Genomic DNA, 15,489 nt, shown 5'->3' with positions numbered 1-15,489 from the left:
GACTTGGGGCGCGTAAAAAGCGCGGCGGTGCTCCAAAGTTTCCACCTGTGAAACGGCCGAAAGGCTGCGGGCGCGAAAACACGCTCGTGCGGTTTTTCCAATTCTGTTTTTTTTTTTTTTTTAGCATTTGCGTTTTCGGATTGCCGCCTGTGGCACAAGTGGTAACTTTATCGCACTAACGTGATTCCCATGTGCTCCAGATATTTCTAAATTTTGCTGACTTAGTTGGTTTCGATGACGCTCAGCAAGTTTCTAATTAAAACCATATGTTCATTTTAACTAATTAAAAAGTTAATAAACAAATCTTAATTACTTGTCCGACTTATTGCGGTCATTCGCTCCCCATAATATGTTTCCACTGGCCGTATAACTAGCCTGCATAGGCACCATTAGTGTAGCTTTACGTTTTTTGTTTGTTTTAATGTTTTAAAAAATCTGAAAAGCAAAAAAAAAAAAAAGATTATGCACCATTTTGGAGACGTTCCGCATTGAACAAAACGTTCGCGCGCCAAATAATCTCAACAATACGTTCTGCATACGCTCTTTCTGGTTGCATGCATGTCGGCGCGTACGCTGATGAATAGGCCGCTCCGGAAATATGTGGCGCCCCCAACGCCTGCCTGACGCATTGTGACGTTCCGATGTATGGCACATGAGATTATCCAGGTATAGAAACAGTTGACGATGATTTAGCACTTTATGAATTCAGAAAACAGAGATGGGCAGAAGGAAAACCAAACAGGGTATGTCCTGACCTCCTACTGTATTCGCTTTATTTTTTCGTGCGTTCTGAGCTCGTATTGGCACGAAGGAACGCATTGTGCCGCGACACGAGCGTACATCTGAAATTTCCCACAATTCCCCACGCCGCGAGGTCTCCGAAGTTTCCGGAAAGGTCTATTGGTGGTCAAAGCAGCTAAATTGTGGGATCTTGCAAGCTCCAGCTGAAGTTCGGTAGTTTTTCTCTAATTAGCCCTGACCGACGGATCTGTCAATGGGGGAGTTAAAGACTATGTGCGCGTTATTCTGGATACGGTATAGCAAGCCCACTCTAAAAGAGATGACCTTAAAATCATATTTTAGAAGCTTTTCTATTCGAGAAACGAGACCAGGGCCCGTTTGCTCGAAGCGCTAACCGCGGCTAAAGTTAGCCGCAGTACCTAGGAGAGGGATTTTTTAATCACGTGTCTGGTTCGATAGGGATGCGGGGAAACATGGCGGTGCCCCTGTAAGTGAGCGCCGCTGGCTCTGGAACTAATATGTCGTTGTAGCTGCAATATCGGGCGCGTTAGTCAGCAACGAATGGTACAGGAGGCCTTCGCTTTGCCTTACCTCACTGCTCGCAAAGGATGAGCAATGACCTCGCCGCATTTCTCTAGATTGTCTTTCGATTCTGGCCATTCCTAAGCCTAAATGAACGCGATAATTGTTGGCATAGCAACGTCTTCGGAGAGTGGATTGCCTTGACTCAATCGGCCGGGTATTGATAGCACAGAAAAGCAGACAGCGTCCCAATAAACCTTTTTATGAATTACCCAAGCATTGAGGAGAACGCTGGAAGTGTAATTCTACGGCTCGTGCTCGCTGGCCTTCCTCTTATAAAATATTCCAAGTAAATAATCATAATAAGGCTTTGACGAACGCGCGTGCAAAACAAAATTTGTTTTAGACTTTTTGCTTTAGAACAATTACTACTGCAGACGCCAGCACGTGCAACGCGTGTAACTACACTCGTAGCATGCACCTCGGTGCTTGGGGGGACGCTGTCTGCTTTTGTCTGCTAAAAAAAACCCGGCCGATTGAGTCAAGGCAATACACTTTTCGAAGATGTTGCCATGCCGACAATTATCGCGTTCATTTAGGCTTAGGAATGGCCAAAATCGAAAGACTATCTAAAAAATGCGGCGAGGTCATTGCTCATGCATTGAAAATTAAGTGAGATAAGGCAAAGCGAAAGCCTCCTGCAGCATTCGTTGCCGACTAACGCGCCCGATATTGAAGCTACAACGACATATTAGTTACAAAGCGAGCGGCGCACACTCACCGGGGCACCGCCATGTTTCCCCGCATCCCTACCGAGCCCGTCACGTGATTTCAAAATCTCTCTCCTAGGTACTGCGGCTAACTTTAGCCGCGGTTAGTGCTTCGAGCAAACGGGCCCAGAACTCGCGCTTTTTGTATGTATTGTCACGTATGTCTTCGCGCGTAACTTAACGGTCGCGCGAGGCGTGTGAATGCTTACAGCCGTGGGAATGTTGGAGCAGCAAAATACCTTCCTTTTAAGACTTTTTTTTACATTTACAAACTTTGTTATTTTAGAATATTACAAAATGCGTTCTCCTCCCGAGTCATTTTAATACTTCACTGACTACAGGTAGTAACTAGATCACTTAGACATAAATTTATCAGCCAAAACAACCAACCGAATATTGTTCTTGCTTTTTTTTTTCTCACTCGCTTGTGTTTTTTTTTTTTGTTTTTTTTTCCTTTGTGGGAAAACAAAGTCTTAAAAAAGGCCGAAGGGCGGCTTGTGTATAGATCCATCTCCTGGAACAGAGAATCACTGTCTACGGGTGCCGCCGTCCCAGTATTCGAAGGGCCGAATTCGCCGGTGTTCACAGGGCGTGAAATCGGTCCCTACGTTCAGACATCCCCTCTCGTTTCACCGACGTGGAAGTCAATTTTTCTAGTCCAAAGCGACCTACAAGCAACGCACACCATGCGGTACCGATTAGGCGAAAGCATACCGAGCCCAGTGAAGACCGCGGCCGTGGTGGGAATCAATCTTCCGCGACCCATCTTGTGCGGCGTGAGACACGCTCCAGTAGTCCGAGCTCTGCTTCCTTCCCGTGCGCTTTCTTCGGGTTCCTTCGATGGCATCGGAATCCGTCTCGGGGGACTGCCGCCTCGCCGACTCGCGAGGCCTTGAGCTGCCTCCGTGACACCGCCAGATCTCGGTCAGGGCGTGCGAAGCTGTGCCACGGGCGGTCGCCACGGCGACACGCCTGACCGGCTCCCGTGGCGCCCGATCGGTTGTTACAGATCGACGGGGGCTTTCCCAATCAGTGAAGCCGCCGACTGCCCCCGTCATCGGTACGCCTTTCCAGCGCGTGTCACTCGGGCTGAAAATGCCCAGTCACTAAGCTCTGCACGCTTGCGCGGCGTCTGATCTTTCGCAGAAAAGAGCCCAGCTGCGCATGCTCAGAAAGCTTTCCATTGGACAAAGACGGAAGCGCGCAGATGCAATACCACCAAGTCAAAGCATGTGCTTTCCCCCCCCTCCCCCAAACTCAGTGTTGCTTGACAAGTCCCTGCCTTCCCCCCCCCCCCCCCTTTTCCATACAGCAGCAGAGGACAGCCACACATACACGCACAATATATATATAACATTACATTACTAACATAATTACCAACAAAATATTACTATCAAAGAGAAAATGAGCGAAATCGTATAGAGCGCGACACTTTTAGCGCGAACAAGCGATCGCCGGTTTTTCCAGTTTTTCTCTTTGAAACTAGGGCATGTCATCCAAGTTATAATTGCTACGAAAAGAGCTCATTTAGTTCTATATTGTAAGCGATAGAATGTCGTGCTCGCTAATACTCTTCAGAAGTAAAGTGGGACAATGCGCCGATGTCGTGTTCGCGCTAACAGTGTCGCAATGTGTACACTCCCTTCATGCTCTTATCATGCATGAGAGGAAAGCCCGTAACAAAAGCGGAACGCACCTCTTTGGAGTCTCACTCAAAATGTTCACGTTCAATTCACTGCACCTATTTAGAAAACGCGGTACTTGCCATATAACCGAACAACGAGTATTGTACGTCTTTTCCATGAACTCAATTGGTGGGAGATTGATAGGAATAAATGGTGATGGACATAACGACTTTTTGTATGAAAGGACAAGTTTGTAACTATAGTATAGTTGGTAACAATATTGAATTTCTTGAGCAATGGTTTTGTATGACTACCATAAAACGCCTCAGCCGCTTTGCGGCGATTTTCGTCAAGTTCCATCGTGGCCGTGTTCCAGAATTTACTCGATCTTACTCTAGGGCACGGTGTAAGATATATATCCGGCGAGAAACTGAGGAGGAGGATAAGACTAGAGCCTCGTCAGACCACCTAGCCCTGTTTGGAATGATTAGGGGAGAGCAAGTCGTCTGTTTCCTGCGCAGGTGTTGCGGTGACGTCAAAAGGACGCTGACTTCTGATTGGCTTTGACTGCATGGAGGGATTCTGGGTAGACCGTAGACCTCATTGCGTGATGCCTTGAGGTCTACCCACTATTTTTTTTCAATCTGTCAATAAGACGCCAAGCGTTCTGACATCATCGCAACCCCTGTGCAAGAAGCACACAAACTTGCAAGCTCCGCATAGCTGCCTTCGTCTCCACTGCACTCGTCGAACACGTTCGAATGCGAGCGCCAAACGCCGGACGCCGGCGTTCCACGTTCTAACACTCGACGAGTAGAGTGGAAACAAAGGCAGAAAGATTTAGCTGTACCCACTAATCATTCTAATCAGGACTCGGCATCCTGACGTTCCCGCGCGCTCTCGTCTCCTCGTTCCCTTCAGTTTGACGGCGCATGTACAGGGTGTATATTTCCAAGGTTTTTTTTTCACCGGAAAAATTAACTGCGCATCAACGAGCGCTCATTCTCCACAGAAATGTAGCGCTAGAGGTCCGAATCAGGTGCCAAAGTTCCGGGACTAACCGTTACCTTATTCAAAAGTCATAAGTGGTTTTCTGAAAATTCAATGGGAAAATGGGGCAATGGGAAATTTTCAATGGGATTTTCCCATTGGAAATTTCGGAACATCATACATAACTTTTGATAAAGGCAACGGTAAGTGCTGAAACTTTGGCATCTGGCTGGTTCAGACATTTTGGTGGGGATCCAGCGTTTGGCGATGCATACATTATTTTCGCGGTAAAAAAAAAAAAAAAAAAAAAAAAAATTCTTTGTGGGGGGGGGGGGGGGAGGAAAGGGGAAAGGGGGTGGGGCGCGGAGGGAGGGACACTTCGTATATCTTCTACCGTGCTCCAGGGTAAGGGCTTTGTACCTTGGAGCTCGAAAACCTACCCGCGTCCAGCGTTGCTCCCGTTGCTCGGTCTGGGTTGTCACGTGGCACGACCCGCCGGAATAACTCGGATATCTTTAGGTGAAATTTGGCCCACAGAAAGTGTTTGCTGCCTGGGGCGGGTCGGGGACCAACTAACGACGACGTCATGCCCAGGCTTCTATCCGGTAGTGGCAGAAGGGTTTCACCTCACGGTGGACCGCAGGGAACGCTGCGAGCCATTGAAGCCAATGCAATACCTCGTGAGCGTCACGTGACCCTCGGGAGGGGCGCAGCGACGCGCGTCTTCACGTGATACGCTCACGGTGCTGGACTGGCAGGGACAGCTTGTAACGTCCGCTGCGGTCCATCATAAGGTGAAACGGAGTATAGCTCGGTGAGAACTGAGGTCCGACGCGTGTCTTCACTTCGCGTGCGCGCCCGTGCGCGCGAACCTGCACCGACAAGGTATCGCCATATCGCTGCAGGTTTCCTTCGCTCAAGCGAGCGTCTGGCGCAAGGAGGCATTTTAGTACCTTTCTCACATAAATTCAGAACGTAATTGTGAACGTCATAAAAGTATACGCGCCGAGAAACTGAGGGAGAGGAGGAGACGAGAGGGAACGGTCAGAACGCCGAGCTCTGATTGGAATGATTAGTGGGTAGAGCTAAAGCTATAGCTGTCTTTGTCTCCACCGCACTCGTCGAACGCGTTCGAATGCGGAACGCCGGCGTCCGGCGTTTGGCTCTCGCATTCGACAGTAGCGTTCGACGAGTGCAGTGGAGATTAAGGCTTAGAACTGCGATTTAGGATGACCATCGGGCAGCCTTTACCGCAGTTAAATATTACCTCAGTCACAGGCTCCGTGTTAACTTCGCGTAACTAGGGCATTAGGTATACCGCGGTAGGCATACTTGTTCTCGTGCCTGTCTGTGTTGGTATTCGCATATTTGTTGTACACTGTTTGTTTGCACATAGCCTCCTCTATACTCACAAAGCCTGGCAGTTCGATGACGGACCCATAGAGTGCCCGATCGCAGATTTGAAGCGCGAGGATCTTGTAGCACGGAGCATTTATTTATTTATTTATTTATTTCGGGTTACCCCGCAGCGTCCGAAGGCATTATTGCAGGGGGGGGGGGGGGGGGGTACATAGTTGTGAGGGTAGAAATACAGACGTGCATATGTACCAAAAGAACAAGAAATAACGCAAGCCCACAGGAAAACACGCTCAATCAAAAGGAAGCCCAGAATACAATAAAAGAAACATCGGTGACTCGCATTCTAGGTACGTGCAAGGTAAAAGCATCAGCTGAGGAAAATATGTGCTAACAGCAAAATTAAATAACTCACACTTGACACAGGAATAAATAAAAAAAAAACACAGATGTAGTTTTATCAACATAGTTTTAAGAGTAATAAAATAATCAAAGTAGGGAAACAACTAAACACACAACAGTATCACGCCCAGTAATCACTCGAAATTCGCATCTCAAGGATTAAAACATTTTCCTAGTCATGTTAGTCTGGCCAGCTGTCACGTGACAGTCTGTCAAAGAAAAGTGAGTTTGACGAGATAGAAACGGTGTCATTTGGCAGGGCGTTCCACGCTTTAATAGTGTTGGGAAAAAATGAATATTTCAGAACGTTGGTTCGGGCTGTCCATTCCCTAATTTTTTCCGAGTGGTCTAATCTCCTACATACGAAGTTGGGGGATTGAATAAACTTTGCTTTATTAATCCCGGTTTGATCATGGTAAATTGCGTGAAGAAACTTCAAACGAAGACGTCTTCTTCTGGAGGAAAGTGCGCTGACTACAGGCTCTGGGAGCCTGTAGTCAGCGCACAGCTTTTGCAGCGGCGAGGACGCGAAACATGGTTTTCAAACCCGACGAGAAAGGAAGCGGTAGACCGAGGAACGCGAGAAGCACGAGCGAACATTCCATCTCTCGGGACAAGTGTGTTCCGGCGTCTCGCCGCAGCGCGGCGCCCGTTACATGTCTCTTGTAGGGTGCCTACATGTCTGTCTGTCTCAGGGTGAAGACATCCATTGTTTCCCTGAATGTGCCAGCGCATGACGCTCTCGCGCACTCGCTGCATGGCTTGGGCGGTAAAATGGCGTCTATGCATTAGCCAAAGCTACGCGCTCGAGCTGAGTGACACCGGATTGCGCGCACTTCAAAAGGCATGAAAAACAATTGAGCGGAAAAATGGCTGAGATGTCACCACTCAAGCGAAAGCGCGCGTGTGTATGAAGGCACTCTAGTCTCTTGTCTACCGCTCTACCTTTTCACTTTCGGCGGCCGCGTTTCGCGCCGATCTGCCAGGCTTTGTCAGTATAGGGGAGGCTGTGGTTTGCATGTGCGGTGCACGGGATCAAATGCAAACGATGTTTGCATACGAGCCCGTGTAACCAGGGATAATCCAAGTCCCTCTAATGTCACCGTAGTGCATGCAAAAGCTATGGCATCTAAACTACTAACCGCCTGACAGAGATAGGTTTACGTGTGTCGACGCGGAAGTGGTGTTCATATCTGCCGACAAACTCTGTAGGTTCCACCACTTATTCTTCTCAACGGCGCTTCAGAGCCGCAGGGGGATTCCATGTGCTTGCTTTTAAGTGATCGCAGGAGGGATGTGAGTACAAGAGGGATTACCCGGTAGATCCTGTTTGTAACCTACCGCTCATGTCTCGCTGGTAATCATGTCTGAAGAGTGATTGGGGAGGGTAACATTTCTTTCTCTAGGCATCTTTACATGTTTATCTTATCTATCCGCTTATTGGCTAATATGTTTACCAAGTAAGTTGCTTAGAATTAGTGGCGCCGAATTCCTCGTGATTCTGAATTCTGGTTCGTTTAAATCTTCACTGTTTTCGTGGCACTTACAGACTTCATCTTAATTGATGGAATATAGTGATTTCAATATTTTGTTAAGTTTGAATGAACTCTACTCGCGGACAGCTTTATGTGGCTGTGCAGTCACAGGGGGCGGACGTATGAACGCCGATTAAAGTTCTGCACGCGCACTCGTCCTCTCGTGGAAAATGACACAGAAAGTTGTCCACGGGTATAGCGTGTAACTCGTTCGGGGTGAAGCTTAATGGCCCAATCTGCTGGCAAAAAGCCACAAGAGGACGTAGGACACTTTTTTTCTTTTTTTTTTTTTCTCGACGACGTGCTTCACGCCTCGCACTATCGCGCCTCAAATCAGTGTCTCGGAAACAAAATACGGACAAAAAGGCTGCTCTGCGAGATCATTTAGGGTCGTAAATAGGCTAATTATCCATTTACTGACAAGGGCGCGTTATTAAGGAGAGAAAAGCACAATTGCACGACCCGTTCCAGTCAGTTGTTACTTTGTTGGAGCTCTTTTTGTTTTTCTTTTTTTTTTTTATAGGAACGTTTTGTTGAGGAGTCTTGACATTTTAACGTAATATATTCCGCCTCACCGACAAAAAAAAGTTATAGTTAATTTGTTTTGTGTTTTACTGACAAGCTTATATTTTAAGCATTCTCTTCAGCCCAACAATAAAATGATAAGCTTTGACACGTTCCTTGAATTGACCAGGGTGACTCTACAGAAGAAAAAAAACATAATGAAGTTTTTTTTTGTTTTTTTAAGAAGTTTTTATATCATTTTTTATGATTTTACTTTTCTCTCGAAAGTAGGAGAAATAACGCAGCCCAAAACAGAACATAATAACAAGTAGAGGATAAAGAGCGCTGACTACCAACTGTCGTTTTCTTTTATATAAAAAAAATACATTGGCGTAAAAGAAGCAGGGAAAATAAGACAGAAAATCTTTTATGTCGACGTATTTTGTCAAGGAAAACGACACTCGATAGGCAGCACCACTAATCTTTATGACAATTTATCGTAGAAATAAGTGGTCAGCGCTGTGTTTGTCTTAAACTAATCCTTGTGTTCTTTTCCGCATTATTCTATTTATACTGATCATGCACCGACTCGGTCAGAGAGACACCTTACTCAATTATTCCATGTTTCGATAGAAAAATTACTCCCGGTGCTCGAAGATTGGCATTTTTTTCGTGTATATTTTTGTTCTCTTTACGGATGTACTAATCGTCGTCGAATTCTGACCTTCCATCGATTCTGTCGTCCCTAATGTTTCCGTAGCGGCCATTCGCGACTGCTTTCGACACACGATGGAATATATGAAATTATGAACTATCGGATAGCCATCTCTACACGACGCTGAAAAGATCTCTCACAGAATATACGGGCTGGGACGGCCGGCCCGGGGCCGGGAGTCTCTTTATGCTAGTTTGCTAAGGACGCCCATATACAGCCAACCAGGATGCAGAATCTTGTGCACCCTCGACGTGTTTTCCCGTTCTTCTTTCCTCTGCGTATTTTTGCTTCTTTCCTTCTTTCTATTGTTACACCGCCGCTTGCAAAGATACCTCGAAAAAGGAACTGAACGCGCTGCGCTTCTCGGGAGGCAGCGCCCCTCACTTGCCTCAGACAAACTTCCATTTTTAATTTGTACGCGAGTTAACCTTTGCTACCTAAGATAACGTCAAGCCTTGAGTGCACGTGCAGTTCATCGCTTCGTGTCTTGTTGCTTACATTTATTTCTTCTTCTTTTTTTCTTTTTCGTTGAAAGGTGTTTTTATTTTTGCCTTTCTTTTGCCGTTTTCTTTTTTTTTAAATTGCACGATTTGCATGGATGTGAACCTGGGAATGTGTAGAATTCATGATTTACAGATTCTTGGTCGAACTGAGCTTGGAATTTGATAGCGCTGAAATGCTGCAAGGAGGAAAGGGGCCAGTGGCAGCGCAAGATAGGAGATTTTTCTTGGCTGACACCATTTCTGGCAATGTTCTAACTGTGCAAGTTGACGTTACAAAACACTTTTCTTTTTCTAAACGTTGAGCGGTTTCTTTTTTTTTTTTTTTTTGTGTGTGTGTGTCATCGAGTATAAAGGTATAACGATAGAAATGAACACGAGGTCACAGAGACATTAAAAAAAGAAGCTTAAGAGGTTTTGGAGAAGGAAAAAGAAAACAACTTAGAGGTGAATTCTAGAGTATTTTTATCTCGTGAATCTGAATACCACGTTTGTTTTCCCTGAACATGTAACTAAAAAATCTAAGCGCGAGAAAACATGAAAAACCTTCGATCAGTCGTTGCGTCATACTATAGGATCTTTCGGCCGCCAAGCGCGTGTCGCTCGTGTGGGCAGTGCGTGCAATTGACACCCTTCGTGACGTCTTTTTCTGACCTTTTTGAAAATAGCTAAAGTGCGCGTGCATAGCTTCAATAGGCGCTAAAGATACGCGAGAGGTGAAATTCTGAAAATTCCCAATTTGACGTCACGCTCCGGGAAGGAGGCGCTTCAGCGGTGCTTCGAAAATTATTTTCTGCAGCCTCCGTACACCCAAATTGAAAAACAATCTCGATATGCGTGATCCTGGAAGCCAAAAATAAACAATTTAATTGTGTTTTTTTTTTCCACAAATACAAAACCGCTTCCGTATCCCTTTAAGAGCTGCTCCATACTGATCGTGTGAGAGTAGAATTTTGGCCAAGGTGCGTAATCAGTCGGAAGGTATTTGGTCATAAGCAGCTTCCCGTTTGTTCTATTTTTTTATACGGTAATATTACCCGTGAATGGTATATAGGGAGGTGAAGAGTGGGTAGCTGTGTCGTTCGCTAAGGGAAAGAGGGAACGAAATCAGAATCGAAAAAAAAAATGAGTTGTGGAAGGATTAAATAATATTTTCCAACCTTCGAGCCCAAAGGAATAAAGAAAAGGAAATAAATATATGAGCTAACACTCTTATAGACGCTTTGCAGCAGCTGTGCATGGGCGCCGCCATAACTGACCTTCAGTTTTTGTTTCCTCTTATTTCGTTTATTGCACTTCATCATTACCATAGCAGGCCAGGTTATTGCCATATTAGATTCAACTGCGTCCTTTTCTAAAGCATCGGCCTTTGTAGAGGATCGTCGACTTCCGTTCCAGTTGTTCGGCATCTCGGTAAGACAAGAGAAGGTCAGCAATGGCGGCTGTAATTTGGCGCGTGTGTAAAGCGTCTATAGACTACGGCGGTTTCCTGATTGAGCATGAAGTAAGTTTGCGTGTCGCGGTCGCTTGTACATCGTGCAAAAAGCAGCCTGTAGGCATCGTCTAAGGTCTACCTTGTATGACGGTCCCATGAAGTTAGAAAGTTTTAGGGAACCGTTTTTGCCCCCTCCCATACGGTACGATGGGCTTTCCGGTCCGAACTGCGCATGCGCTAGTTCGTATCGGAGGTGCCAAAACGGTTCCCTAAAACTCCCTATTAGTCGTGCAAAACCTGTCCGCAGACATGTTGGAAGCATGTACGAAGCAAACATGCAGACATATTTCTATCATCAAACCTGCAGCGAACGCCGTGTCTTTTACATGATGTATGAGCAGTTTGACTCCGGCTTTATAAACATGGTACTTACGGTATAAGTAGGCAAACTAATACAAATCAAGCGGGAGTTGATTTGCGTGTTTATGCATAAAGTCACGGGTGGTGCATGTTGTTTCTGGGTACTGATTTCTGTTTCTCAGTTCTACACTTGTGCGTTTTTTTTTTTCCATCCTTATACGTATAATATTGTTCCCCTCTACCTGCACTTCCAGCAAGGTAGTTCGAGCCTCCCATGTGTAAACAGCATTGCGCATGCTAACCATCGTGAAGCCTGCCGCAAGTATAAACGCTAAAAGTATATACCGGGAGCCGTGTATTCACGAATCGTGAGCTTATGAGATTGGGTTCGAGCGGGCCAAGGCGGTCAATCGCGACGACACCTGATCACGATGTTTTCGTGCTCCTCGAAAACATTTCGTGTATTGACGAAAGCAGATGATATGTTTGCTTCGTTCCCGGATGTCGAACACATGCGTTAGCCTCTGCATCTCCATGTGTTCTCCGCCGGACGAGGCTGGCAACCGCACCGGAGGCAGGAGCGAACGATTGAGAAAGCAAAAAAACCCAGAGCGCCCGCCAGCCGGAGTGCCGCAATTTCCTCGCACGAAGGCATCAAGCCGACCCTTTTCAAAAGTCCGCGCCAACGCCCGTCTGCCATTGCTCGCTCACCTTCCCTGAGCATGTATTGGACCATAGCCTCCTCTATGCTCACAAAGCCTGGCAGTTCGACCGTTCGACAACGCAGTTATAGAGTGCTCGGTCGCAGATTTCGAGCGCGAGGACGCGGTAGCGCTGAGCATCAAAGAGCCATTTCATTGGGAACCTAGAGCCCCTCTGGGGAGCCTGGATGTCAGCGCGCAGCTTTTGCAGCGGCGAGGACTCGAAACAGACTTGTTCGCTCGGGAGAAGTCTGTTTCGGCGTCTCGCCGCAGCGGGGCACCAGTCACGTGGCTCTCCTCTCATCCGTTGTCTGCCGCTCCACCTTTTCCATTTCGGCGGCCACTTCTTGTGGCCGTCTGCGCCAGGCTGTGCCAGTATATAGGAGGCTATGATTGGACACGAGCGCTGCGTCAGCATTCGGCGAGGACTCTGATCCAATCACGCAATTCGTGTCCATGCAATGGCGACTGCCAACTCGTTGGACTTTTGAGAAGGTCTCGTTCCGTGTTTCATATTCTGGGTCGTTCTTTTGTTTGTTTCAACAGTGCTAGGCATTTGCAGTCTGAGCTGCCTTCACGTACCCTGTTCCCAGACTAAAATACTTAACTTTCTCCTAGCGGTATTTTCTCTCTCTCTTTCTCTTGTAGGTGACACATTGTTGGCGACACAAAAAAAAAAAAAAAACAGTTTGACACATTAGGAAAAAATTGCAAACGACCGGACAAAGTGTGGTGCGATTGACAGCGGCAGTTGTTGCGTTGTTGAAAGATGTGCTTAAAGGAATCTGATTTTAGTCGATGTGCTTTAGTATATTTCGATTGGGAGGTTTTATTAGTAAAATAGTGTATTTGTTTATTTATACCTACCCTCAAGGCCTAAAGCATTACAAAGGGTTGAACAAAAAACAAGTAAAAATGCAATGAAAAGTGGGAAAGCAATTCAAAATGAAATAAAGACAATGAATACAAACGACACAAACACTTGAATAATATACAGAGTGCTATACAGAAAGCAGCAATTCCAATATATATATATATATATATATATATATATAGGGAGAGAGAGAGAGGGAGAGAGAGATGCAAAAGAATGTAAAAATATATTTCTTATATTAATACTCTTAAATATAGAATCAATCAGATTTAGATTGAAACAAACCGAAATCACCAATGGTGTCTATTAGAGGGGAAGGCGCTTCCAGTCATTAGAGGTGCGTGGAATGAAAGAATAAAATAAATGAATTAGTATTGCAGGAAATGTCTCCTACAGGTGGTGTCCACGGTTCATCGCGTAACGCGGTGTGATCGATGCCCTCCCATGCATCATGCAAAACGCACGGTATGACAGAACATGTCCACAGACAGTGTATGTATGAACACTGTGGTAAGACCGCCGTACGAGTAAAAAAAAAAAAAACACGCCTTGGACAGTGTGACCGTGGTCTAAGCTAGTCTAAGCAACCCTATCTTCCGCTCCGGGCCTACTGAAACATGACCGCTACTTCCAGCTCTCGCACATGAGCCGGGCAAGTATAGAGGTAGAGCAGGTGGCATCGAGCGCCCCTGTGGACATGCATGACGCTGACCAATCGATAGGCGCGCGCGGAGCATGCGGGCAAGCGAGGAACACGAGAAAAAAACCAGTTGGATCTGGCCCCGTGGACGCGAATGATCCCACGCAACGGCGTCGTAAGAAGAGTCAGAATCGCCTGCACACAGCCGTGCGGTTAAACCTGACTATGAGCGGCGAATGTCAGCAAGTCTCCTCACTGAATGACGAGGGCACCATGTCGGCTCTGCTGTCGTGTTGGTTCGAACCATTTCTTTCTCTCGGCTCATTTCGCGCTTTTGGATTAACGCTCTGTAGAACTGAAGAAGGGATTCATTTCTTAGCAGAGAGGTGTGCCGGCGTAATCAGTCTTCTCGGCCCATTTGTCATTGTAACCCCCGAGTTATCTTAGTTTAAACGTGAGAGGTCTACAGAAGACGTAGAATGATGTGCTATAACGGATGCGCACTTCGGATGACACTGTTCTCTATTTTTTATACTTCTCTGCGATTAATAGGGTACGCGCCAAAATAGTTCCCCTGCTGAGCCGTACTCAGCGTAATAGTTTATCCGCATACTTCACAATGCTCGGGGAAAATCGATTACCTTTCCCGCGCCTATCACACAGGCGAAAAATGTTGAGTCGCTGTACTGTGGGCAGATGCCTGGCGTCTGATGTCCCTCAGAGGTGAGCCACTGCGCATGCTCAGAATGTAGCCCACAACCCAGTAGACAATGACTGCAGCGAGCCGAAGGCGATTATTGAAATCGTCTATTGCATATTCATTGGCGGCCATAGCCGCGTCTCGGCTGCTGATTGCGTGCTGACGACGAGCTTCCACGGTGCATTCCACACCATCGAGATTACGGTCTTGATGCAGCCTATAAATGTGAACCCGTTTGGAGCATGCGCAGTGAAGAGAGCACTCAAATATGGCGTCCAGTGAATATCCCCTATGGAGCGCAAGTTCGTCTGCTTCTTCAGCAGGGTTGTGGTGACGTCAGAACGCCGAGCTCCGATTGGCTTCGATTGGAAGGATAGTGGGCAGACCTCAAGGCAGCTAGCATTGAAATCTACTTACTATCCCTCAATCAGAGCCAATCAGAGCTCGGCGTTCTGACGTCGGTGCAACCCTTGTGCAAGAAGCAGACGAAGGGGGCATCGGTGGCCGAGTGGTCTAGCGCACACCAGCTCGAAGCACGTGGAGCGAAAGCTCGCGCTGCAGAACCCAGGGACCCTGGGCTCAATCTCCACCCCTGCCCGTTCCGACTTGGATGAGCACCGTATACCGGCGTGCGGTCGTGTATTACAACTGCGTGGTGCACTTTAAAGACCCCAGGCTAGCGGTTGCGCTGCACTGGCTAAATTGCTCATCTACAGCGAGTACGTGACTCGTCGCAACTTTGAAATGGCTGACCAGCTACCCGCTGTATAAATATTCACACAACCTCAATTAATTTAAGCAGACGAACTTGCGCTCCGTATAGCTTGCGCGCTAACTTGGCTGGTTCTGCCATGCTGGTGGTCTACAGCCCGACATTTTCCTTTGCTGTTGGAATTTTACACCAACGAAGTGGTACTTGGAAGTAAACAATACGCATAGGAGTAACTGCCTGCACTTTTGGATGACCGATGACATCACGTGGGAAGTTACCCGCTGGTTAGAGAAAATTGCAAGCATGGTGTTCCTCACTGGTGCCCCATGCGTACAAGCATGTGCTGCGTGCGCGTGAACTAGCTTGGGCAAGCTTGTAATCGCACGCACTTGCCCGCACAAGCAGAG

At 46.9% G+C, this 15,489-nt stretch overlaps 1 protein-coding gene across 3 annotated transcripts in view; it reads left to right on the top strand.

Annotated features, from left to right (window-relative positions):
• The window catches only part of LOC8031338 (NAD kinase), a 292,525-nt gene that overhangs the window by 252,616 nt on the left and 24,420 nt on the right, over nt 1–15,489 (top strand). The gene's annotated exons all lie outside the window — the stretch shown is intronic.

Source organism: Ixodes scapularis, unplaced genomic scaffold (assembly GCF_016920785.2).
Source record: "Ixodes scapularis isolate PalLabHiFi unplaced genomic scaffold, ASM1692078v2 PGA_scaffold1__304_contigs__length_218370807, whole genome shotgun sequence".
Taxonomy (NCBI): Eukaryota; Metazoa; Arthropoda; class Arachnida; order Ixodida; family Ixodidae; genus Ixodes; species Ixodes scapularis.
Note: the sequence above shows the minus strand (reverse complement) of the source record. Positions and strands in the feature narration are given on the sequence as shown.